The sequence below is a fragment of the Heterodontus francisci genome, chromosome 43 (genome assembly GCF_036365525.1).
Source record: "Heterodontus francisci isolate sHetFra1 chromosome 43, sHetFra1.hap1, whole genome shotgun sequence".
NCBI classification, from domain to species: Eukaryota; Metazoa; Chordata; class Chondrichthyes; order Heterodontiformes; family Heterodontidae; genus Heterodontus; species Heterodontus francisci.
The window spans coordinates 15,945,506-15,969,013 of record NC_090413.1 but is presented as its reverse complement, the minus strand read 5'-3'; the positions used below and the strand labels follow the sequence as shown (position 1 = coordinate 15,969,013).

General features: G+C 43.3%; 1 long non-coding RNA gene across 4 annotated transcripts in view; it reads left to right on the top strand.

Annotated features, from left to right (window-relative positions):
- The window catches only part of LOC137355611 (uncharacterized), a 58,477-nt gene that overhangs the window by 25,482 nt on the left and 9,487 nt on the right, over nucleotides 1-23,508 (top strand). The window contains exon 4 of one of the 4 annotated variants that reach the window (XR_010970953.1): nucleotides 18,985-19,923. The exons of the other annotated variants lie outside the window; for them this stretch is intronic. This is a non-coding gene — a long non-coding RNA (uncharacterized lncRNA). Of the gene's footprint in view, nucleotides 1-18,984; nucleotides 19,924-23,508 lie in introns of those variants that run through there. 4 annotated transcript variants of the gene reach the window in all.

Genomic DNA, 23,508 nt, shown 5'->3' with positions numbered 1-23,508 from the left:
CTTGTACATCCCCGATTTCCTTCATTCCGCCATTGGTGGCCGTGCCGTCAACTGTCGAGGCCCTACGCTCCAGGATTCCCTCCCTAAACCTTGCTGCCACTCTACCTCTTTCTCCTCCTTTTAAGATGCTCCATAAAACCTACTCTTTCATCAAACTTTTGGTCACCTGTCCTAATATCTCCTTATGTGGCTCGCTGTCAAATTCTGTTTGATAACACTACTGTGAAATGCCTTGGGGCATTTTAAAGACGCGATGTACATGCAAGTTCTTGTTGCATTATGTTGCTGTCAGACAAGGACAGTAACATTCTTGGCTTTGCCGCCCTCGATAGCCAAGCTGCCTTGCTGGCGTTCACTGGGCATTCTTCTGGAGAAACAGCAAAGTATTGATGCCTATCTACAATGTACCCCAACAACTCACTTGGCAGAAATCTGTCAACTTTGACAAGGTCATGATTAATAATTATTACTGAATTTTAACCCACAATACATAGGACAGTTACCAGAGTTCAAGTTGTAAGTTCACTGCGTCAGATGTATCCTATATATTAAGCCACTTGTTCAATGAAAAGCTGAATTTGCAGATTTTAGGAACCCTGTGCTGGGTCTACAATCCTGTTTAACATTTTGGTGATTATACCATATGAATCTGGCACAGTGACCTATGAACAACATTTTCACAACAGAGCTTTCATGTATGAATGAAAGATTGTCTCTCAAACTTGGTGTTTGTGGCACATGATGTGACCAATGTGAAGAAGTGATGTTTCAGGCAGAAGAATGGATGTGGTGTATATGGATTTCAGTAAGGCGTTTGATAAGGTTCCCCACGGTAGGCTATTGCAGAAAATACGGAAGTATGGGGTTGAAGGTGATTTAGAGCTTTGGATCAGAAATTGGCTAGCTGAAAGAAGACAGAGGGTGGTGGTTGATGGCAAATGTTCATCCTGGAGTTTAGTTACTAGTGGTGTACCGCAAGGATCTGTTTTGGGGCCACTGCTGTTTGTCATTTTTATAAATGACCTGGATGAGGGTGTAGAAGGGTGGGTTAGTAAATTTGCGGATGACACGAAGGTCGGTGGAGTTGTGGATAGTGCCGAAGGATGTTGTAGGTTACAGAGGGACATAGGCTGCAGAGCTGGGCTGAGAGATGGCAAATGGAGTTTAATGCGGAAAAGTGTGAGGTGATTCACTTTGGAAGGAGTAACAGGAATGCAGAGTACTGGGCTAATGGGAAGATTCTTGGTAGTGTAGATGAGCAGAGAGATCTTGGTCCAAAAACAAGAAATGCTGGAATCACTCAGCAGGTCTGGCAGTATCTGTGGAAAGAGAAGCAGAGTTAACGTTTCGGGTCAGCGACCCTTCTTCGGAACCGAAGAAGGGTCGCTGACCCGAAACGTTAACTCTGCTTCTCTTTCCACAGATGCTGCCAGACCTGCTGAGTGATTCCAGCATTTCTTGTTTTTGTTTCAGATTTCCAGCATCCGCAGTATTTTGCTTTTATTTTAGAGATCTTGGTGTCCAGGTACATAAATCCCTGAAAGTTGCCACTCGGGTTAATAGGGCTGTTAAGAAGGCATATGGTGTGTTCGCTTTTATTAGTCGAGGGATCGAGTTTCGGAGCCACGAGGTCATGCTGCAGCTGTACAAAACTCTGGTGCGGCCGCACCTGGAGTATTGCGTGCAGTTCTGGTCACCGCATTATAGGAAGGATGTGGAAGCTCTGGAAAGGGTGCAGAGGAGATTTACTAGGATGTTGCCTGGTATGGAGGGAAGGTCTTATGAGGAAAGGCTGAGGGACTTGAGGTTATTTTCGTAAGAGAGAAGGAGGAGGAGAGGTGACTTAATAGAGACATATAAGATAATCAGAGGGTTAGTTAGGGTGGATAGTGAGAGTCTTTTTCCTTGGATGGTGATGGCAAACACGAGGGGACATAGCTTTAAGTTGAGTGGTGATAGATATAGGACAGATGTCAGAGGTAGTTTCTTTACTCAGAGTAGTAGGGGCGTGGAACGCCCTGCCTGCAACAGTAGTAGACTCGCCAACTTTAAGGGCATTTAAGTGGTCATTGGATAGACATATGGATGAAAATGGAATAGTGTAGGTCAGATGGTTTCACAGGTCGGCGCAACATCGAGGGCCGAAGGGCCTGTACTGCGCTGTAATGTTCTATGTTCTATAACAGTGCCATCAGGAAGGGAGAGGAGCTGGGGAGGCAAAATCAAAAATATATCAACTGCCACTTACCTGCAGGCATTATGCCGACAAGTTATAGTGGAGATCTTAAGATGTCCGAGTACCGTGAATATAAGATATGAATGTATTAACTGCTTTCAGCTTATTTTAATCTGAAGAATGTGACAGTTAATTAGACAGTCTGGCTTGATTTCCGCCCAGTATTTTGCCCTGCAGATTTTAAAGTCGAGGTGGATTTTCACTCTGCCATATTCAATTAGAGGTTTTCCTTCTGAAAGGACCATATCATTATTTTAATTGTCGTAAGCGGCAAGCCGTAAAGAAGTCTGAACAGAAAAATACAATCAAGTGTTCTTAATACATTCCGAATACTGAGACAAAGGATCGCAATATCTAATTGGGAACGATTCTGGATGTGAGTTTGTTGTGCGCTACCAGTTCACTGGGTGAATTAGAGTTCAGCACAAGTGCAAAATCCAAGACGACAGGGGGCACTGTTGACTTGTGCCTCTGCGGAGAGCGAATGAGTTTGAATCAATATTAGTGGCTTCGGTCCTCGTTCTCAGCATGCAGTGGAGATAAGCCAGCAGGCTGGAATTAGCAGCTCTCCCGAACCAAATCCACCGGCTAGGGTGAATGGGACCTGCCTCTCCCCTGTGTCCCATTGAAAGCAGCAAAGGAAAGTTTCCAAAGTGTGCTGTTTATCTGCGCGAGTGATTTCAGTTGTCCTCCATATGCTCGCTCTTAACATGAGATAAAAGCGTTACTCTTAGGCTTCCAAGATGTTTGGTTGGAATTGTCATGGTTCAGGCAATCTTCAGGCTACTCTCCTTTAACCTCCGGGATCTTGCTCTGGATCCAGCAGTGACTGATGGAACGGAAGCCTCTTTCCCTGCCTCGCTCTCTGCCAACTGTGAAAGTCATTAATAATGAGTTTGGGCATTCTCCAAGGATCAGAGAACGGTAGGACAGGTGGGCAGGAGAACATGAGAGGCACGCACGAGGAAAGTTGTGGGCATGTTGCCAGAATAAACACCAATCAGCGCACTGTAGAAGCACAACGCAAATGCCAACATAGTGGCCAAATGAGCAGAGTGTAACAGGAGAGAGCAAGCCTGGTGTGTAGCGTGTACATGTGAAATTCTGTAAAGAGCACAAAATAAACTGAGGGAGGAGCATGCAAGCCTGAACCAGGCCAGTCTGGAGAGTGAAGCAAGCCAAGGGGAATGGTTATCCATGGGTCAAATAAGGCCATAACCCATTATGGGTGGCGCAGTGGTTAGCACCGCAGCCTCACAGCTCCAGTGACACTGGTTTAGTTCTGAGTACTGCCTGTGCGGAGTTTGCAAGTTCTCCCTGTGTCTACGTGGGTTTCCGCCGGGTGCTCCGGTTTCCTCCCACAGCCAAAGACTTGCAGGTTGATAGGTAAATTGGCCATTGTAAATTGCCCCTAGTGTAGTTAGGTGGTAGGAGAATGGTGGGGATGTGGTAGGGAATATGGGGTTAATGCAGGATTAGAATAAATGGGTGGTTGTTGGTCGGCACAGACTCGGTGGGCCGAAGGGCCTGTTTCAGTGCTGTATCTCTAAATAAATAAAATAAATAAATAATTGAAGCAACTGACTTCACTGGTGCACTAAGGTTGGCGAAACAATGAGTGAAGTTGGTCATTGGCTATTGCCAATTCTGTGCTATCGCCAATCAGCAGCCTGCTTTACACCCCACCCCATGGTCTATTCATTTAAAATCAATGTGAAAGAGACTCGGGTGGATATAAATCACCTGCTTCATGTTACTAGCAAAGGCCAGTTTCACCCCTGTACCATCTACAGGAGGCACTGCAGCAACTCACCGTGCTTGCTTTCAGTCCTGAGATCTCGACCGTTAAGCACAATCGCAGTATTAGCATGTGAACTCCATCACCTACCAAATTTCCCTTCAAGGCGCAACTATCCTGACTTGGCCCTATATTAGCCTGTTCCTTCATCACTGCAGGGTCAGTATCCTGGAATTCATGGAAGTATGAGGACTGCTGTGGCCAAAGGAGAAGGCCAACCACCAGCTTTTCAGGGCAACTCGGGATAGGCAATAAATGCTGCCTAGCCAGCGAAGCCCACGTCCTGAGAACAGAACATGTTCAGAGTTACTGATAAAGGGAATGAAATAATGTTTGTGGCTTAATGCATGTGGGTATTTTATGAATGCAACAGAAGCTGGAAACTTGTAATTCAGAGCTAGTTAAGCTTCACTCTGCATCTGACTTCACCTGGGAGGGATACCTGTGCTAATGTTGCCATAACTTATGAATGGGAAGGATAGATTTTTTTTCTCCATGGGATGTCAGCGTCGCTGGCAAGGCCAATATTTAATTGCCCTTCGGGAACTACTACAGTCTGTGTGGTGTAGGTACACCCACAGTGCTGTTAGGAAGGGAGTTCCAGGATTTTGACCCAGTGACAGTGAAGGAACGGCGATATAGTCCCAAGTGAGGATGGTGTGTGGCTTGGAGGGGAACTTGCAGGTGATGTTCCCATGTGCCTGCTGTCCTTGACTTTTAGGCGGCAGAGGTCGTGGATTTGGAAAATGGGAGAAGCTAAACCTTCAGAGCAAACTAGTGTCTGATATCAGAATTTCACGAGTAATATTATTGAGAGTGATTCCACCATTCAGAAAATAAGTAAAAAGCCCCTCTCAACCTCAATCACCCTGGACCTATTTGTAGTTATGATTTTAATTTGAATCAATAGCAAATTGAATTTGTTTTGTTTGAGATTGTTGCTGAGCCCAGGACAAGGTGTACACGGTTTTACCTGAAAAAAAATTTTTTTGTGTGCATTGATTTTATCATTTAATTCAATGGGATCACTAGTAAAATTAATTACATTTATGAAATTGCATTGCATTTGCTGTAGAGACCAACCAAATATTTTTGGTTGGATTTATTATTTACACAAAAAATGCAGTTAATTAAAATCAATATTTAGAACATCATGTCTCTGGATCTTCAAATTATTCATAAATGGCAACATTAGTTTTGTTCTCGGTAACTCTCCAGTTTACCCACAACAAGGTCCTGCAAACACTAATGAGATAGCAACCAGATCAATTGCCATAGGTGTTGGTTGAGGGATAAATATCCCCTGCTCGCCTTCAAAATAATGCCAGGGGCTCTTTTATGTCTGCCTGAAAGGGAAGACAGGGCCTCAGCTTAACATCTCATCCAAAAGATGGCACCTCCGACATTCTAGTTTCTTGCAAGATTGACCCCACTCCACTACTTAAGACAAACTGTATAAGATTGCAGATCATCTCATTATCAAGATTGAAAGGGATGATTCTGGAGTTACCAAGAATAAATGTTCATTCAGTGAAACAAGGAGACAATTAGATTTACTAATTACAGCCAGTTAGACAACTCTCCTGGTGCTGTTTTCGTGTAGAATATGTATCTGATCAGATTGAAGAAGTACCTGCCAGGATCAGCCTACTGCCAACACTTAGATGTCATGCGAAACAGATTAAGACAGATTACATATCCAGTGCAGTGGATAGAACCCATGTCTGTTACATGGAGGCAAACTGTAGACTAATTGATATCTTTAGTTTTACAACTGTATCCTCCTCCATATGATCATTCCCACTGGGATATGTTTCCACTGATACCTGACGTCTACTGTATTCCACGTAATCATTCTTCAAGTGAAAGGGTGCAACAATAAGCATAGATAGGCCATTTTATCCATGAGAGACCTCACAGTCTTAAGTCCAATCCTATCCTTGCCTGATGCACGCAATCCAGAAAGGTAGCGCTGGCTGGTTTTACTCCTCTAGTCCGGGCCACTGATACCAATTCCCACCTTCCTACTGCCAACCCAGGCTCTTACTGCCAGCAAGTTCTTACTGCCAACCAGGCTGAGACCAGCTGGCTCAGTGTCGACTAAAAATGGAACCAGAGTTGTTCTGGGTCTGGACGATTCAGTTACAATCAGTATTTAAGTAATGGGATCTACAGGGGAGCTTGGGTTATCTCATTTGCAATGCATAATCACAGGCTGACTGCAGTCAATACTGCTGAGCTGAGCTGCAATTCTTTGGGTGCGGCTTTGATTTATTTTAGAGGTAACAAACTCATCACAATTCATTGAGCTGAGTACAGTATGGAGAAAAACAGATTACATAAGATCCAGAAGTTCTTTACATAAAAAAATGTGAGCACACCTTTTTCATCGTTCAATATTCCCAAATGCCTTGGTCACTCTTGATCGGACTTTTGACAAGTTTTTTTTTAATTTACTGTTTCTCAGGTTTTGGGCAACTTTGGGAAAACTACCATTATCACCCTTGAGTTAAGCAATTGTTTCTACAAACATGTGATTTCTGAGGCCACTAGGTTTCAAGACCATAATGTGAGGCTCATATTAAGATTAAGGAAGGACTTGCATTTATATAGCACCTTTCACAACCTCGATGTCTCAGAACATCTACAGCTAATGACGCACTTTTAAAGGAAAGTCACTGTTGTAATGTAAGTGTAATGTTGGAATGACATAAATGTAAATGTTGTAAGGTGTGTAGGTGTGGCATGTTCCGTTCCTTCATTAGTTGGGTTTTTAAAGGATAAAATGGCAGTTCTTTTCTCTCATTTTTGTCTGATGTTAGCCCACAAATTACCACATTTATTGAATTCAGTGTTGTAGTGTACTGTGATGGGATTTGAGTTTATAATCTCTCGGTTACTAATCTATTACCATAACTACTATCCTATAGTACACAGTGACATTTTTGGCTTCCTTTTCACTAATATTCATTAATACAATTTTGACATGTTGCAAATTGGCAGGAAGTTTCCAAATAAGGATGAATAACTAATTTTACTCTCTTAACCTCACCCCTTCTTATCTCAGTACCTTTCTTGGCCCTAAAAACCCTACCCAATCACTTTGTTCCTCAGACTCTGGCTTTATATGCACCCCCCCACCCCCTCCATCCAACCTTCCCCACCATTACAAGCTCTGACTTCAGTTGTCTAAGCTTCCTCCTCTCCTCCTTTAACACCCTCCTTAAAACTCACCTCTTTGACCAAGCTTTTGGTCACCCTTCTTTTACTGGCTTGGCATCCATTTGTGTCTGATAATACCTCTGAAGTGCCTTGCATGTTTTCCAATGTTGTAAGTGACAAATAAATAAGATCATTGGGCCCTTATCCCATTGCTGTTTGTGGGAGCTGCTTGTGTGTCAATTGGCTGCCCTGTTTCCTACATTACAACAGTGACTACACTTCACAAGCACTTCATTGGCTGTCAAGCACTTTGGGACATCCTGAGGTCATGAAAAGCTCTTTCTAAAAGCACGTTTCTCTTTTTTGCTTTTTCTTTCCCTTCCTCCTGTCGTCTTCTCCACTGTTCCAAGTGTCAACATTTTGATAAATTTACCAAGCATTCTGTCAAGATGGCACAGTGGGCTATAAGTTGGTTTGTGTAGTGCTTCCTCATACAGATCAGAAGTTGCAAGTGTGGTTTATGGTCTGTGCTGATTAACCCTTCTCAGTCCAGACAACAGTTGGGATGCTGCGCTTTTCCTGACCACTCCAGAGCTGTGGGGAAGGGGAAATCAGCCTGAGTCCCTCAGTTCCTCAATTTTCTCAGCTGGAGTCTTGTGTGCAATTCTGAGCAAAACACTTCAGGAAGGATGTCAAGGTGTTCGGTGCTGAGGAGATTTACTAGAATGATACCAGGGATAAGGGGCTCCAGTAATGTGGATAGATTAGAGAAACTGGGATTATCCATCTTGCAACAGAGAAGGTTAAGGAGAGATTAGTAGAGGTGTCCAAAATTATGAAGGGTTTTGGTAGAGTTAAAAAGCAAGAACCGTTTCTAGCGGCAGAGTGCCAGTAATCAGAGAAAATAGATTTAATTTAGTTGACAAAAGAATCAGAAGGGAGATGAGATTTTTTTTTTATGCAGTAAGTTGTTGTGATCAAGAATGCGCTGCCTGCAAGGGCAGTGGAAGCAGGTTCATTAGTAACGTTCAAAAGGGAATTGGATAAATACTTGAAAAGGAACAATTGCAGGGCTGTGGGGTAAGAGTCGGGTGTGGGGCGAATTCGAAAGCTCTTTCAATGATCCAGTAGAAGCATGATGGGCTGAATGGCCTCCTTCTGTGCTGTAAGATTTTATGAAAGAGGCTGGGACAAAGAGTCAGGTTGAGAGCCCCGATTATCTTTGCTGTCCAACCTCACCTCCAGCCTGTCAATACCTCACTGCTGCCATTCACTTGGGAGGAATGGAATAAAAGTGCTTTGCCTGCAGATAATATAATAATGTTTATGGAAAAATGTACTTAACACAATCCCCCAATGTTCTCAAATACCATGAAGCATTATTTATTACTTTCCTTGAAAAATTAATTGGAGAAAATCAGAATTTTTCCATTGAATAAATTATGCAGACAGCAGTTAGCTGCAAATCTCCCAGTGCAGTAAGCTGCAGGAAATATTAAATATTTAGGTGTTAAAACTTTCACAGGAGCTGAACGGGTAATGAGAATTAACACAGATTCCCTGACTCAGATATTACTCAATGTATTGTTCCACAGTTAAGGTTGAGGTTAGCTGTGGCTTGGTGGGTTGCACTTTTACCTTGGCATCTGAAGCTTGTGGGTTCCAGTCCTACTCCAGACACTTCAGCACATAATCTATGTTGAGACTGACAGTTGTGCACTGACAGAGCACTGCACTGTTCGAGGGGCTATCCTTTGCATGGGATATTAAACCAAGACCCTGTCAGCCCTCTCAGGTTGATGTCAAAGATCCCACAGTGCTATTTTAAAGAATAGCTAGGGACTTCTCACTGGTGTCCTGGTCAACATTTATCCCTCAATCACCATCATTACAACAGACCATATAGAGTTATAGAGAGATACGGCACTGAAACAGGCTCTTCAGCCCACTGAGTCTGTGCAAACCAACAACCACCCGTTTATACTAATCCTACATTAATCCCATATTCCCTTCCACATCCCCCATCATTCTCCTACCTACACTAGGGGCAATTTACAATCACCAATTTACCTATCAACCTGCAAGTCTTTGGCTGCGGGAGGAAACCAGAGCACCTGGCAAAAACCCATGTGGTCACAGGTAGAACTTGCAAACTCTGCACAGGGAGTACCCAGAATCGAACCCAGGTCGCTGGAGCTGTGAGGCTAACCACTGCGCCACTGTGCCATCCCTTTTTGTACCCTGTTGTGCCTCCAAACCTTAATAAACCTTCGAAATCAACTAGCACAACTGAGTTTACCACGGCAACTGTCTAGGGCTGAACCAATCTGCTCGCAACCTTGGTGTCATATTTGACTCCGGGATGAGTTTCCGACCACCTCTCCACACCATCACTAAGGCTGCCTATTTCCACCTCCGTAACATTGCCCTGTCTCAGCCCTTGGGCTGCTGAAACCCTCATTCATGCCATCATTACCTCTAGGCTTGACGATTTCAACACGCTCCTGTCTGGGCTCCCGCGTTCTACCCTCCATAAACTTGACGTCATCCAAAACTCTGCTGCAGGTGTCCTTACTCGTGCCAAGTCCTGTTCACCCATTACCCCTGCGCTCGTGACCAACGTTGATTCCCGCTCAAACAATGCCTCAGTTTTAACATTTTCCACTTGTTTTGAAATCCCTCTAAAATCTCTCCCTTCCGATCTCTAATCTCCTCCAGCTCCGCATCCCTCTGAGATCTCTGCACTCATTTAATTCTGGCCTCTTGAGCATCCCCGATTTTAATCGCTCCACCACTGGCGGCTGTGTCTTGGGCTGCCTGGGCCTTAAGCTCTGGAATTCTCTTCCAAATCCTCTCCAACTCTCAATCTCTCACTTTCCTCCTTTAAGACACTCTTAAACCCTACCTCTTTGACCAGGCTTTTGGTCACCTGTCCTAATATTGCCTTATGTCTCTCCGTGTCAAAATTTGCTTTATAATGCCCCTGTGAAGTGCCTTGAGACGTTTTGATTATGTTAAAGGTGCTATATAAATATAAGTTGTTGTTGGTAATACTGTGGTCTTTTCAAAATACCTTCATCCTCCCCTGCCTGTTGATCCTATCAAGCGACTCCAAGATCTTCATCCCCTTTCTCCGCCGAGTAGCACGGCAGAGGGTGAAGATTCAAAAGTGTTAATTTTAACCTAATTTGCTGGGTGGGAAACCACAAGATAGGGTAGAATGCTGATTTTACATCCGCCAAATATTACTTATTGACTTCAATGCAGAGTAAGTGCAACTGGGGTGTAAATCCCAGCCTTGTACCCAATCCCGTCTGTTTCCCAAAGGGTAAGATAGATGAAAATTTCCCCCATTGGGTGGAGTAGAAATCAGCATTCCACATGATCCCAATGGTGGGTCTCCCACTGGCAAATTAGGGTAAAATTCCACCCCCCCTCGCCCCGCCAGTGTCAAATTGTCATGTGCTCCCACCAATGGAGCACAGAACCATAGAAAAATTAAAGCACTGAAGGAGGCCATTCAGCCCATCGTGTCCATGCTGGGAAGATGCAGAACTAGGATTTCATGGTTTGCTTGGGATGTTCTTGGCGATTTCCATGGAATTTCTATTTACATAAAGCCTTAAGATCAGTGCATATGAAAAACTTACTGGCAAACTACTCGTGCACAAATGGTACTTCCTTTAGCTTCTGTCACTTTTTACTCGGCTTCTCATTTCTCATGTGGCATAGTGGTTAGCACCGCAGCCTCACAGCTCCAGCGACCCGGGTTCAGTTCTGGGTACTGCCTGTACGGAGTTTGCAAGTTCTCCCTGTGACCGCGTGGGTTTTCGCCGGGTGCTCCGGTTTCCTCCCACAGCCAAAGACTTGCAGGTTGAAAGGGGGTAAATTGGCCATTGTAAATTGCCCCTAGTATAGGTAGGTGGTAAGGGAATTGAGGGAAGGTGGGTATGTGGTAGGAATATGGGACTAATGTAGGATTAGTATAAATGGGTGGTTGATGGTCGGCACACACTCGGGCCGAAGGGCCTGTTTCAGTGCTGTATCTCTAAATAAAAATACTAATTCTATCTTATTTTATTATGTTTTGATTTTACAATGTTATGACAAGTTATTTGCTTCCTGTATTTTCTTTGCCTAGTATTTGCTTTTTGGAAGGTGAGAGGAGGCTCGTATGGAGCATAAACACCAACACGGACCATTTGAGACAAATGGCCTGCTTCAGCACTAATTTCTATACAATTTGACGTAATATGTAAAGTGTCACATTGCTGTTAGTGGGAGCTTGCTGTGCATCAAGTGGCTGCTCTCTTTTCTCCATTACGACGTGGTGATTACGCTTCGAAGAAGCATTTCATTGGGTGATTGGCAGACAGCAGTCCAAGTGGGTGAATGTCAGATGATGACAGCGTTGGGCTTTCCTGTGATGCCTCACATGGTCGAATAGACTACTGGCATTCAAACGTTGATTTTCCAATTAATCTTAACGTGAGACCGCTTGTTAAAAGATGAATGGGCAGCACTACATTTCATCAATTGGAAACTCGGTGTCTAGTATCACAAATGAAGGATGGACCAGTTGGCAGAGAGTAAAATTAGGGGCATTAGAAGCTGGCTGAAGCCCATGGAAATGCTTCCTCTCGCCCAACTCAGACAGTGCCTTCAGGGGAGGCTTGGGAAAAACTGAAGAGAAACTGCTCGCTTACATTGCAGCACTGGCCCTTACTCCTGCAGATTCGAAACTGAACACAATTTTTTTTTTTTGAAGCAAAGAAAGGTCAAAAATAATTTTAGCTGTCACAGGACAAAGATGGATCTGGGATCCCAGACTTGAGTTAGAGATTTACTGTTGCTTCTTATGTAGGGCATGTACTAGTCTTATCCTGTAACTCATTATTGATAGCACAGCTAAAGGCTAATCCTCGGCCTGCAGGTCATGTGATCAGGAATTGTGCCGAGGATGTGAGAGAATTCTCATCCTCTGATACAAAAGTTTTACCTTTTGGATTCAGAAGAAATTCATTCTGAAAATCAGCACAATGAAACACTCTTATAAGCCTCATTGACCATTTGGGGGCATCACTACCAAGGCTGCTGGCCTTTGGTGTCAGATTCGGCTCAGTGAGTGTCACTTTTGTTTCTAAGTCAGGAGGTTGTGCGTTGAAGCCCCACTACAGTGATATTTGATAACATAACCTTGGCTGACCCTCCTGTTTCAGTACTGAAAGAATGCTGCACTCAGAAATGCAGTTTGTTACGACTGAGGTGGGAGGAGTGCACCTTCTTTTCTAGTTCCACTTCGCCACAGGTCACAGCATATATTTAAATGTTTACCCAGTTACCGATTCAGTCAATCATGCACTCTCCTCTTTATCCCAGAATAAAATACACCAACCAGGTTTCTTTTATAATAAAACTGATAATTTTGTTTATTAAATAAGACATGACCAGTAATGAAGCAAAGCATTAACACACAGATTGAAATTTGAAAGTTCCCTTTTACCTTAGCCCCTTATATACATGCACGCACACCAGTTAAACAGAAAAAAAACCAAATTCTCTTTAGAGCTCTGTTACAAAAAAAGAATACTTTGGCCAAATACTTGCTAATTCTTCAAGAAAAAAGATATGGAAGAATGTCACTTGTCCTTTTTTTGATTTAACGTCCCAAATTTGCGTAGATGGTGGTCACTGGGATCTTTCTCTGGAACAATTCGTTCAGGGAGCGTCAAGAATTTATCTGGCAGGTTTTTCTAGTGTTGCAGAAGAATTGCAACAACCGGGGTTTCAGGCAGGACTTTCAGGAGGAATGCATCAATTTTTTGATTTCCTACACTCACTTCAAAGAGCTACTCAAAGAGATGGAAAAACTGGCTGGCTTTTCAAAGAGATGGGAAAAGCTGAGTTGGGATTTGTCCTTGCTGGTTAATTTTTTTTTAAACTCTTTTGCAAAACACTTTCCATAGCTCAACTGCCTGTCCAAAGTGAAACGAAAAGAAAATCTCAGGAGTCAAGCCTCCTGACCCCTATAAATTGTGACCTGTCACTTCTTTGTAAACATCTTTCCCCAGGACAAAAAGTCCCAGCTGTTTACTTATCTGAAAACAGGTGCATTCCAGCAACTGTTGTTTATGAACCAAATCCAAAAGACCTTCCTATGACTTTATTAAAAAAATAAACAAACCAAGTCCAGCATCTATGGAATCCTTTTTTTCAGTTATAAAACACAAGTCCTCAAAATTTAACAAAAAAAATGGAAACACTCGTAACAAGTTGTTCAGATGAGAAGTATCCCCTGTCTGCTCATCTGGCTGCTGAAGGTCCTCTGACACTGTTCAAAGAAGAGCAGGGGAGTTCTCCCTGGTCCTCCTCCTGGCCGATATTTATCACTGAAGCTAATCATTTATCTCACTAATGTTTGATGAATCTTGTTATGCACAAATTAGCTGCCCTGTCTCCCCACAGTATAATTGCAAGTTTTCTCTATCTTTCCCATTCTATCAGGGGACAACCAGGAGGTGGGTCTTGGCTGAATGTTTCCCCCCTTAACCCAGAAACAATGAGGTGAAGTCTGACACATGTGAGAGAGAATCATACAATCATAGAATGGTTACAGCACAGAAGGAGGCCATTCGGCCCCTCGTGTCCATGTCAGGTCTCTGCAACAGCAACATGGTTAGTCCCATGCAACCCTCCCCGCGCCCCATCCTTTGTCTGTAGCTCTGTAATTTTTTCTCTTCAGGTGCTTATCCAATTCCCTTTTGAAAGCCACAGTTGAATCTGCCTGCACCCCATACTCAGGCAGTGCATTCCAAATCCACTCGCTGCATAAAAAAACCTTTTCCTCATGTTGGTCCTTGGTGCTTTTGCCATTCACCTTATATTGGTGTACTCTGAGTCTCGGCCCTTCTGCCAATAGGAACAGTTTCTCTCTATCTACTCTGTCCAGACCCCTCATGAGTTTTACCACCTCTTTCAAATCATTTCTCAACCTTCTCTTCAAGGAGAACAATCCCATCTTCTCCAATCTATCCACATAACTGAAGCCCCTGGAATCATACTCGTAAATCTTTTCTGTACCCTCTCTAAAGCCTTCACATCTGGGAGGATATTGAGAGGGGTAGAAGAAGTGAGAGACCTTGGAGTGCATGTCTACAGGTCCCCGAAGGTGGCAGGACAGGTAGATAGAGTGGTGAAGAAGGCATATGGAATGTTTTCCTTTATTGGCCGAGGTATAGAGTACAAAAGCAGGGATGTGATGCTGGAACTGTATAAAACACTGGTTAGGCCACAGCTGGAGTATTGTGTACAGTTCTGGTCACCTCATTGCGGGAAGGACATAATTGCTCTGGAGAGAGTGCAGAGGAGATTTACAAGAATGTTGCCAGGGCTTGAAAGTTGCAGCTATGAGGAAAGATTGGATCGGCTAGGGTTGTTTTCCCAGGATCAGAGGGGGGACTTAATTGATGTGCACAAAATTATGAGGGGCCTAGATAGAGTAGATAGGAAGGACCTGTTTCCCCTAGCGGAGAGTTCAGTTACCAGGGGGCACAGATTTAAGGTGATTGGTAGAAGGATTAGAGAGGACATGAGGAAAAACATTTTCACCCAGAGGGTGGTGGGTGTCTGGAATTCACTACCAGGAACAGTGGTGGAGGCAGAAACCCTCAATTCTTTTAAAACTTATCTGGACATGCACCTGAAGTGCTGCAAGCTATGCACCAGGTGCCGGAAGGTGAGATTAGATTGGGTAGTTAGTTTATATATTTTTTTCTCCTCAGCCGGCACGGACATGACTGGCTGAATGGCCTCCTTCTGTGCTGTAATTTTTCTATGGTTCTTTTCTTCCTAAAGTGCAGTGCCCAGAATTGGACACAATACTTCAGTTAAGGCTGAACCAGTGTTTTATAAAGGTTCATCATAACTTCTTTGCTTTTGCACTCTATGCCTCTATTTATAAAGCCCAGGATCCCATTTGTCTTTTTTTCCCCCACTTTCTCAACCTGCCCTGCCAGCTTCAATGATTTGTGCACATATATCCTGTGGTCTCTGTTACTGCACCCTCTTTAGAATTGTATCCTTTATTTTGTATGGCCTCTCATCGTTCTTCCTACCAAAATGTATCACTTCACGCTTCTCTGCATTAAATTTCATCGACCACATGTCTGCCCATTTCACCAGCCTGTCCATGTCCTCTTGAAGTCTATCACTATCCTCCTCGCAGTTCAAAATACTTCCAAGTTTTGTGTCACATGCAAATTTTGAAATTGTGCCTTGTACACCCAAGTCTAGGTCATTAATATACATCAAGAAAGGCACTGATCCGAGTACAGACCCCCTGGGGAGTCCCACTACATAGCTTCCTCCAGTCTGAAAAATAACCATTCACCATTACTCTGTTTTCTGTCACTCAGCTAACTTCATATCCATGCTGTCACTGTCCCTTTTATTCCATGGGCTTCAGGTTTGCTGACCAGCTTATTATGCAATATTTTATAAAATGCCTTTTGGAAGTCAATGTCGATCACATCACCTACATTATCCTCATTAATTCTCTGTTACCTCATCAAAAATTTCAATCAAGTTAATTGAACACGATTTGCCTTTAGCGAATCCATACTGTCTTTCTCTAATGCATCCACACTTGTCCAAGTGACTGTTAATTTTGTCCCGAATTATTGTTTCCAGAAATATTCCCACTGCTGAGGTTAAATTACTGGCCTGTAGTTGTTGGGCTTATCCTTGCACCCTTTTTTGAATGAGGTTGTAACACTTGCAATTCTGCAGTCCTCTGGCACCAACTCTGTATCTAAGGTGGATTGGAAAATTATGACCAGTGCCTCTGCAATTTCCATCCATACTTTCCTCCGTATCCCCGGATGCATCCCGATCCTGTTATGGTGACTAATGTTACGACCGAGGTGGGAGGAGTGCACTGTCTTTTCTAGTTCCACTTCTCCACAGGTTACAATATATATTTAAATGTTCACCCAGTTACTGATACAGCCGATCATATCCTCTCCTCTTTATCCCCGAATAAAATACATTAACAAGGTTTCATTAATAAACAACAAAATTATTGGTTTATTTTCAAACAAGACATAACCAGTAATGAAGCAAAGCATTAACACACAGATTGAAATATATAAGTTCCCTTTTACCTTCGCCCCTCATACACACGTATACACACACACAGGTTAAGTGGGGAATAAAAAGATTTTCTTTTGGAGCTCTGTTCCAAAAAGAGACAAAAAAGAATATTTTGGCCAAATACTTGCTAATTCTTGAAGAAAAAAGTGAAGATATGGAAAGATGTCAGTTGTCACATTTTTGGTTTGATGTCCCAAATGCACATAGACGGCTGTCACTGGGATCCTTTTCTGGAGCAATTCATTCCGGCAGTATCGAGGATTAATCTGGCAGCTTTTTCCAGCGTCTCAGGAGAAATGCGGCAACAGGGGTTTCAGGACAAATGTAGCATCAATTTCTCTATTTCTTACACTTGCTTCTAAGCTTTTCATAGAGATGGAAATGCTGGCAGGCCTTTCAAAGAGATGGCAAAGGCTGAGCTGGGTGACCTTTCTCCTGGCTGATTTTTAAAACTTCAACTCAAAACACTGTCCATACCCCAATTGCCTGTCCAAAGCGAAACCAAAACAATATCTGAAGAGTCAAGCCTCCTGATCCCTATAAATCTTGACCTGTCACTTCTCTATAAACATCTCCCCCAAGGCAGAAAGGCCCTGCTGGGTATTTATCTGAAGACAGATGACTTTCAGTACATGTTTGCAAACAAGACCTCTCAGTACTTTCACTGATCCCAGTGACAAAAAATCCATGGAATCCTTTTCAGTTTTCCCAAATAAAACACAAGTCCTCAAAATTTAACAAAAAATTGAAGTACGTTCATAACACTAATCAACTTTAAGTACAGCCAGCCTTTCTAATATCTCCTTCATCAATTTTTATCCCATCCAGTGGCTCAATTACCTCCTTTTTCACTGATGCTGGTAGTATCTTCTTCCTTGGTAAAGACAGATGAAAAGTATTCATTTAGTACCTCAGCCATGCCCTCTGCCTCCATGCTTTGATCCCCTTTATAGTCCCAAATCAGTCCCACCCCTCCTCTTACTACCCTTTTACTATTTATATACCTATAGAAGACTTTTAGATTCCCAATACCAGAGATGAAATCTGGGACCTTTTGGTGTGTAACCTTTACTGAATGAATCACAAGAGAAACAAACACAGAACCAGTTTAATAAAACCCACATGGATTGAAAGTCATGTAAGAGAAATGATCTTTTAGATACTTCTCCCCACAGGTATGTAATGTTCCGCACCTGAGAATTCCTTTTCACTCGAGCTTTATATAACCCAAGCACAAATAATAAACCTATAAGCGGGGAATGTGACTTGACCGCAGATCAGTCCTCATACTGAAAGGGAAAGCTTTCTTCACTGGTCTTCGCTCATGTCTTTTCTTTGGGGTCCCGGTTCCTAGGTTGTGCCTTTCTCCAAGCAACACACAATTTACGCTTCTGCACAAAATCTTCAGCTTTAGACTGATTGCTCAAAGCCATTTCGTTGCTTCCTCGGCAGCTGTTCGCTGATGTGCAACTGACTGCAGACCATTGTCTCATTGCAGCTCTGAAGCTGTCTGAGTAATGTGCCGGGTCTGCAGTTGTATACCGATGAGGCTCCTTTTAGACAGTGCCTTTGCTAATGTTGTCGTTGCTCATTATGTTTCTGCAGTCTCAGCCAGGTCTCAATCTCTCAGCCGGGGACACCTGAGGAGAGGGCAGCATAACCTGTTACTCTTGCCACTGAACAAATCTGTAGTCATTTTCCTGCTGATGTAGATTTTAATTCCCCATTCCCTCAGCTGCATATATGCTAAAAGTGTTACAACCAGAGGCCACAGGAGTCAGCCGACTCTCATCTATACAGAACAGTCGCTTCAGTAATTTATTGGCGGTAAAATACTTTCTGAGAAATGCAGCTGTAGGCATGGCCCACTAATGATGGAGCTATTAAAATTGGGGATGCGCAAGAGGCCAGAATTGAAGGAGTACAGACACTTCAGAGGGTTGTAGGGCTGGAGGAGGCTGCAGAAATAGGGATGGGAAAAGCCAAGGAAGAATTTGAAAATGAGGAGAATTTTAAAACCGAGGAGTTGCTGAACCAGGAGCCGGTGTAGGTCAAGGGAGCACGGGGTGATGGGTGAACAGGACTTGGTGCAAGTTAGGATCCGGCGAGTAGAGTTTTGGATATGTTTAAGTTTATGGAGGGTGGAAGATGGGATCCCGGCCAGGGGGTGCACCAGAATAGTCAAGCCTCGAGGAGACACCGGCATAGATGAGGGTTTCAGCAGCAGATGAGCTGAGGTTGGGGCAATGTTACTGAAGTGGAAGTAGGCGGTCTTGGTGATGGTGAATATATGGTCAGAAGTCCTGGGGTCATGTATTGACACTATGGGTGTGAGCAGTCTGGTTCAACCTCAGACAGTGGTTACATCGAGAGACCTGGGGAACAGAGTTTGTAACGGGAACCGAAGACAGACTGGAGGTTATTTGTTATAGACTGGTTGCGTGGGCAGAATAAACATAGAGAGACTGTAGAACTCCTGTCATCGCATCTGTGTCTGGATATCTAAAGTCCAGAGGAGTATTTCAGTCTGTTGCCCCAGCACAGTGTCCTTCTAAAACTGTCAAACCTAGATCAGGTTAGGTAGCTGTCATAGATTAATATTCAATGAGATGATTTTCCTCTAAATTCTGCTCACCAGGCGATGCCAAGTCCAATTACAACAGGCCGGGTTGACAGGCAGATGAGGAGAATGGGATAAAAACAAACTGGATTTTCGATTTGTCTGACAGGAGTCTTTGTGCATTCTACGAACTATCATCAAAACCCTTCCTCTATCAACTCGGTTTCCTCCTCATTTATCGACTGCAGGCATTTAACTTGAAGAGACGCCACGACGAAGCCAAAAATGAAAGACATTAAACAAAGATCTTCGGGGTGTTTGAGAATTCTAATTAAATGTATCAAGTCATTAGAAATGAGCTATCAATGAGCTCAAGCAGGCACTGAGGTGACTTGGGCCCCGTTTATCCAGTTTCAGGTTTGACTTTATCCGATTAAGTAAAATCAGGTCAAAGATATGAAGTCATTGTCGTTAGATTTGAAGTTATCAGTATTAGCACATAAAAGAGCATGAGTGTAATGGTGAGGGAACATTCAAGAAGAAGGAAAGAAGAAGGAAAGATGTGCTTTTATATAAAATGCCCTCAGGATGTCACCAAGTCCTTCGTAGCCAATGAAATATTTTTGGAGTTGTCATGAACACATGCTATGCTGAATGTTTTTTGTTTTTAATCCATTGGTCGGAAACCTGAATTAAACTTTAAAAACAGGGAAAAAAGAACTGATAAAAGGTGACTGCTAGCAGCTAAAATGGCCACCGCGCTTTGCATCAAAATACCTTACATTCCAATGTAAGATCCGGTCAGTCCCCTTCCAGAACAATGGCCTGGGAATTTTGAATGGACTACCTGTCCTGTCCTCAATAACAAGACATTAAAGGCAATCTTGGAACATTAACACTAGTGGAGACGAACCAATCAAAAGGTCAGTGTTTCCCATCTACAAGATGCACTGCAGCAACTCACCAAGGCTCAGTTTTTTCCCATATATGAACAGAAAGTAATTTCCAAGAGCAGTAAAGGGACTTTCAAGCAATTGAGTCAATTCCTTCAAAGCAGCTATTTATTTCAATCAATCACCCAAGCTGGATTGCAAATGAACATGTACGAAGTAAACTACTTCTGTGAGTTAAAATTAGCAAAATGTTCATCCAGGTCTGTAATTAATGACTCCTTAATGAGATGGCGTGTTCCCTGCGATTCCATTGGCAGTTGGCAATGCCATTTTGCATCTTTTGCACGCTGTCGGAATGTATCCAATTTTAATTGGCTGTGGGGAAAATGCATGCTTCAGCCCGGATCCAAATATCTGCATCTTGACTATGATGGGTTTGTGGTTTCTCCTTCTGCATTGCAAGAGAGTGCAGGACCTCCTCTTGTTTTTGAGAAGATTCCTACTTTGCCAATTTCCAGAGCTAGATCTGCACTGTCTAGTGATTTTTTTTTTAGGACATCTAAGTATAGCCGCAGTGTCTATTCTTGTCCCTTTAGTGTGTTTTATTTGGCTTTTTAAAAATGTGTCTTCCCTTTTCACTTGGAGGTTCTCACACACAACTTAACTCCATCTTGCTCTGGCTTTCAGCTACCTTGTGTAATTTAGACAAATTTTACACTTTAACAGCTTAAAGGCATTGTGAAGCTCTCATGCCATTTACAGGCATACCTTTTAGAAGGAAAAGGTAATCCTGAGATAATCAGGCGAAATATTCTTGAGAAATATAACATCCCATTTTCACCACTTTCCCTGAAGAGGTGGAGCTCAGTACCTCAGCTTTGCACCATGAAACTATCTTTCATCCAATACAATACCTGGCACTCAGCTCACCACTTTTTTCCCATATTGATATTCATACTTGGGATGTGGGCATCACTGGCAAGGCCAGCATTTATTGCCCATCACTAGCCCTTGAGAGGGTGGTGATGGGTCTTGTTCATGAACCGCTGCAGTTTGTGTGGTCAAAGTACCCCCAGAGTGCTTGTTAAATAGGATTTTGACCCCCAGATGTTGAAGGAACAGCCAATATATGTCCAAGTCTGAATGATGTTTGACTTGGAGGGGAACTTGGATTGTGCTCCCATTGACTTACCGCCCTGGTCCTTCTAGGTGGTGGAAGTCTTGAGTTTGGAAGGTGCTACTGTAGACCCAGCCTTGATATCACACAGAACCTGGCTCTGTCGTATATGCAAAATATTTATGAAGAACATGCTTGTTCATTCAGACTTGCACCCGGTAATTAGAGTTGTGGACCAGAACCTTTTGAGAAGCACGGAAGTCCCGCCAAACTCTGGCCAGAGGGCGGCAGGGCCACGGGGCGGCACTTTGCCAGCGGCAGCCAATTAAGAGGCACTGGCAGTATGCCAAGATGGCGGGAAGACATCGGGTTCCCCTCCTGGTGCCAGCCCTCCCACCACCCAGCCTGTCACCATAGGGCTGGGAAAATTCAGCCCGTGGAGCTTGCTACGAAGCAAAAGATATCCATCTATCCTGTCACTCCCAGGCTTGCAAGGGACTAAATGTGACTGATCACCTAGTTATGATGCCAGGAGGGTGGGGGAGCCGTGCAACTGAGGTTCCCAGCGATGAGTGACCAAGAATTTATTGTTTTTAAACTAAAGAAGAAATAAAAACAGCAATTAAGAGTTAGAGATGGCGGTGAATTTGGTTTCCTTCTAATACTTGGAAACTGAGGCCAGAGGAGATAATGGCTACTCCCATAAAAATTTCCCCAGAGTTCTCGCAATCACCCAGTGTAATTTTGGCGTAAGATCAGTGCAAACCCTGGATGAAGGTGTAGGTGGTTACACCATTCCTTCAAGGTTCCTGTGACAGTTACAGTGGGAGATTAGGAGAAACTGTCCTGCAGAAATTCTACTCCACATCAGTCCATTGTCCCTTAGGAAAAAAGACTTGCATTTCTATAGCACCTTTCACGACTTCAGGATGTCCCAAAGCACTTTACAGGCAACGAAATACTTTTTAAAGTGTAGTCACTTCTGGATTGTAAGCAAACGAGCCAGTCAATTTTGTGCACAGCAAGCTCCCACAAGAAACAATGGAATATTGACCAGATAATCTTTTTAGTGGCATTGGTTGAGGGATAAATATGGGTTGGGAAGAGAAATTTCCTCCAGCTGTGACTTTCTCTTCAAGCTTTATTAATTCATGCATTTACATACAAGTCAGAAATGCCACCATTGGGTTAATAAAATGGCAGATTTAAAACAGATCATGAGTTCAAGGGAAAATATTCTATGGAGTCGAGAAGGGTCAGGCTGAGTTTTGTTGATCAAATGTGCTTCCTTTACAGGGGAGGGGCAACTTTAGGACTTAGTCGTTTGTCAAAAGGGAATTAGACTGTTATCTAAAAAGGAAGAATGTACAGGGTTATAGGGAGTAGTGGTCCTAGAGGAATTGCTCATTTGGAGAGCTGGTGCAGACCTGATGGGCCAAATGGCGGCCTCCTGTGCTGTGATAATTCTGTCAATCTACAGCGTCAAACCCAGCTCAGGGCGGAGGGGCTATGACTCCCATCACAGGACCCTGAGCAACAGTAGTCACCTCGCAAACTGCCCAGAGCCTCTGTCCAAGCCATAGGGAGCAAGCGGAGGGAACACACCATCAAATCTAAACCCCAAATGGACGAGTGTCCTGAAAGGGAAGGTACTTGCCCGCATCTTCCAAAGCAATAGTACAGGGAAGAATTGCGTCAGATTTATGGGTTGGTCTAGTGTATTCCCTTCACTTCCAGGAATTCACCCTTTCTGAGAACTGTGGACTTGGAGTATCTGAGCAAACTGTCCACAGATGGGATAGGATGCTGCTCTTCTGGCACTGAGGGCAATTAAGAATTCCTGTGAAGTGCTTTGGGACATCTGGAGACGTGGAAGGTGCTACAAAAATGCAGGTTTCTTCTTGAATGGCCGGTGGGCTCCATGTGAGACTGACCTTTGCCATTTCTAAGTATCACCCATCCACTGTGCAGCCAAACCTCATGCAGTTTCTTCAGATTTGTGTTCATGCACACTCTTGTAAACAAAAGTACATCTCTATTCTGCAGCTCAGGCTCATTAAGGCCATGACACAATATCAAATTGAGATGCTAAAAATTTGCTGATACTCGTGCATTGTCCCTTTCATTCTTCAGAACAATTTTTTTATCTCTCATAAAACATGTTCAAATCTTATTTCTGTGGTTATACCGCGTATGGACTGAAAGTTTAGGTATCTAACCAAGACACTAATGTTTATAATACTGTAATATTGCCTCTTAAATGATTACCTCCACTTTGCACACTGCTCCACATCTAATAACAGTGCTCCGAACTGACAATAAGGAACGTCTCATTGTTTATATAACATTGTGGGAGTCAAATTAAAGCTACGTTCCATTCTTTCCATTTTACACATCCCAGGCCCATCTATCATGGCTCGTTAGGCCTGTCAGTCTTTATTGAATCTTTTCAACTTCATGTCAAACGATGTCGAGTTTTCCATTTCCGCAAATTCGTCCAGGTTGCTTTCCCGCTTTGAAGGCTGTACGGTCTATGAGGAGTGATTTGTGCAGCGAGACCTGCTTTCTGCACACTCGATAATTTGGGTTGGC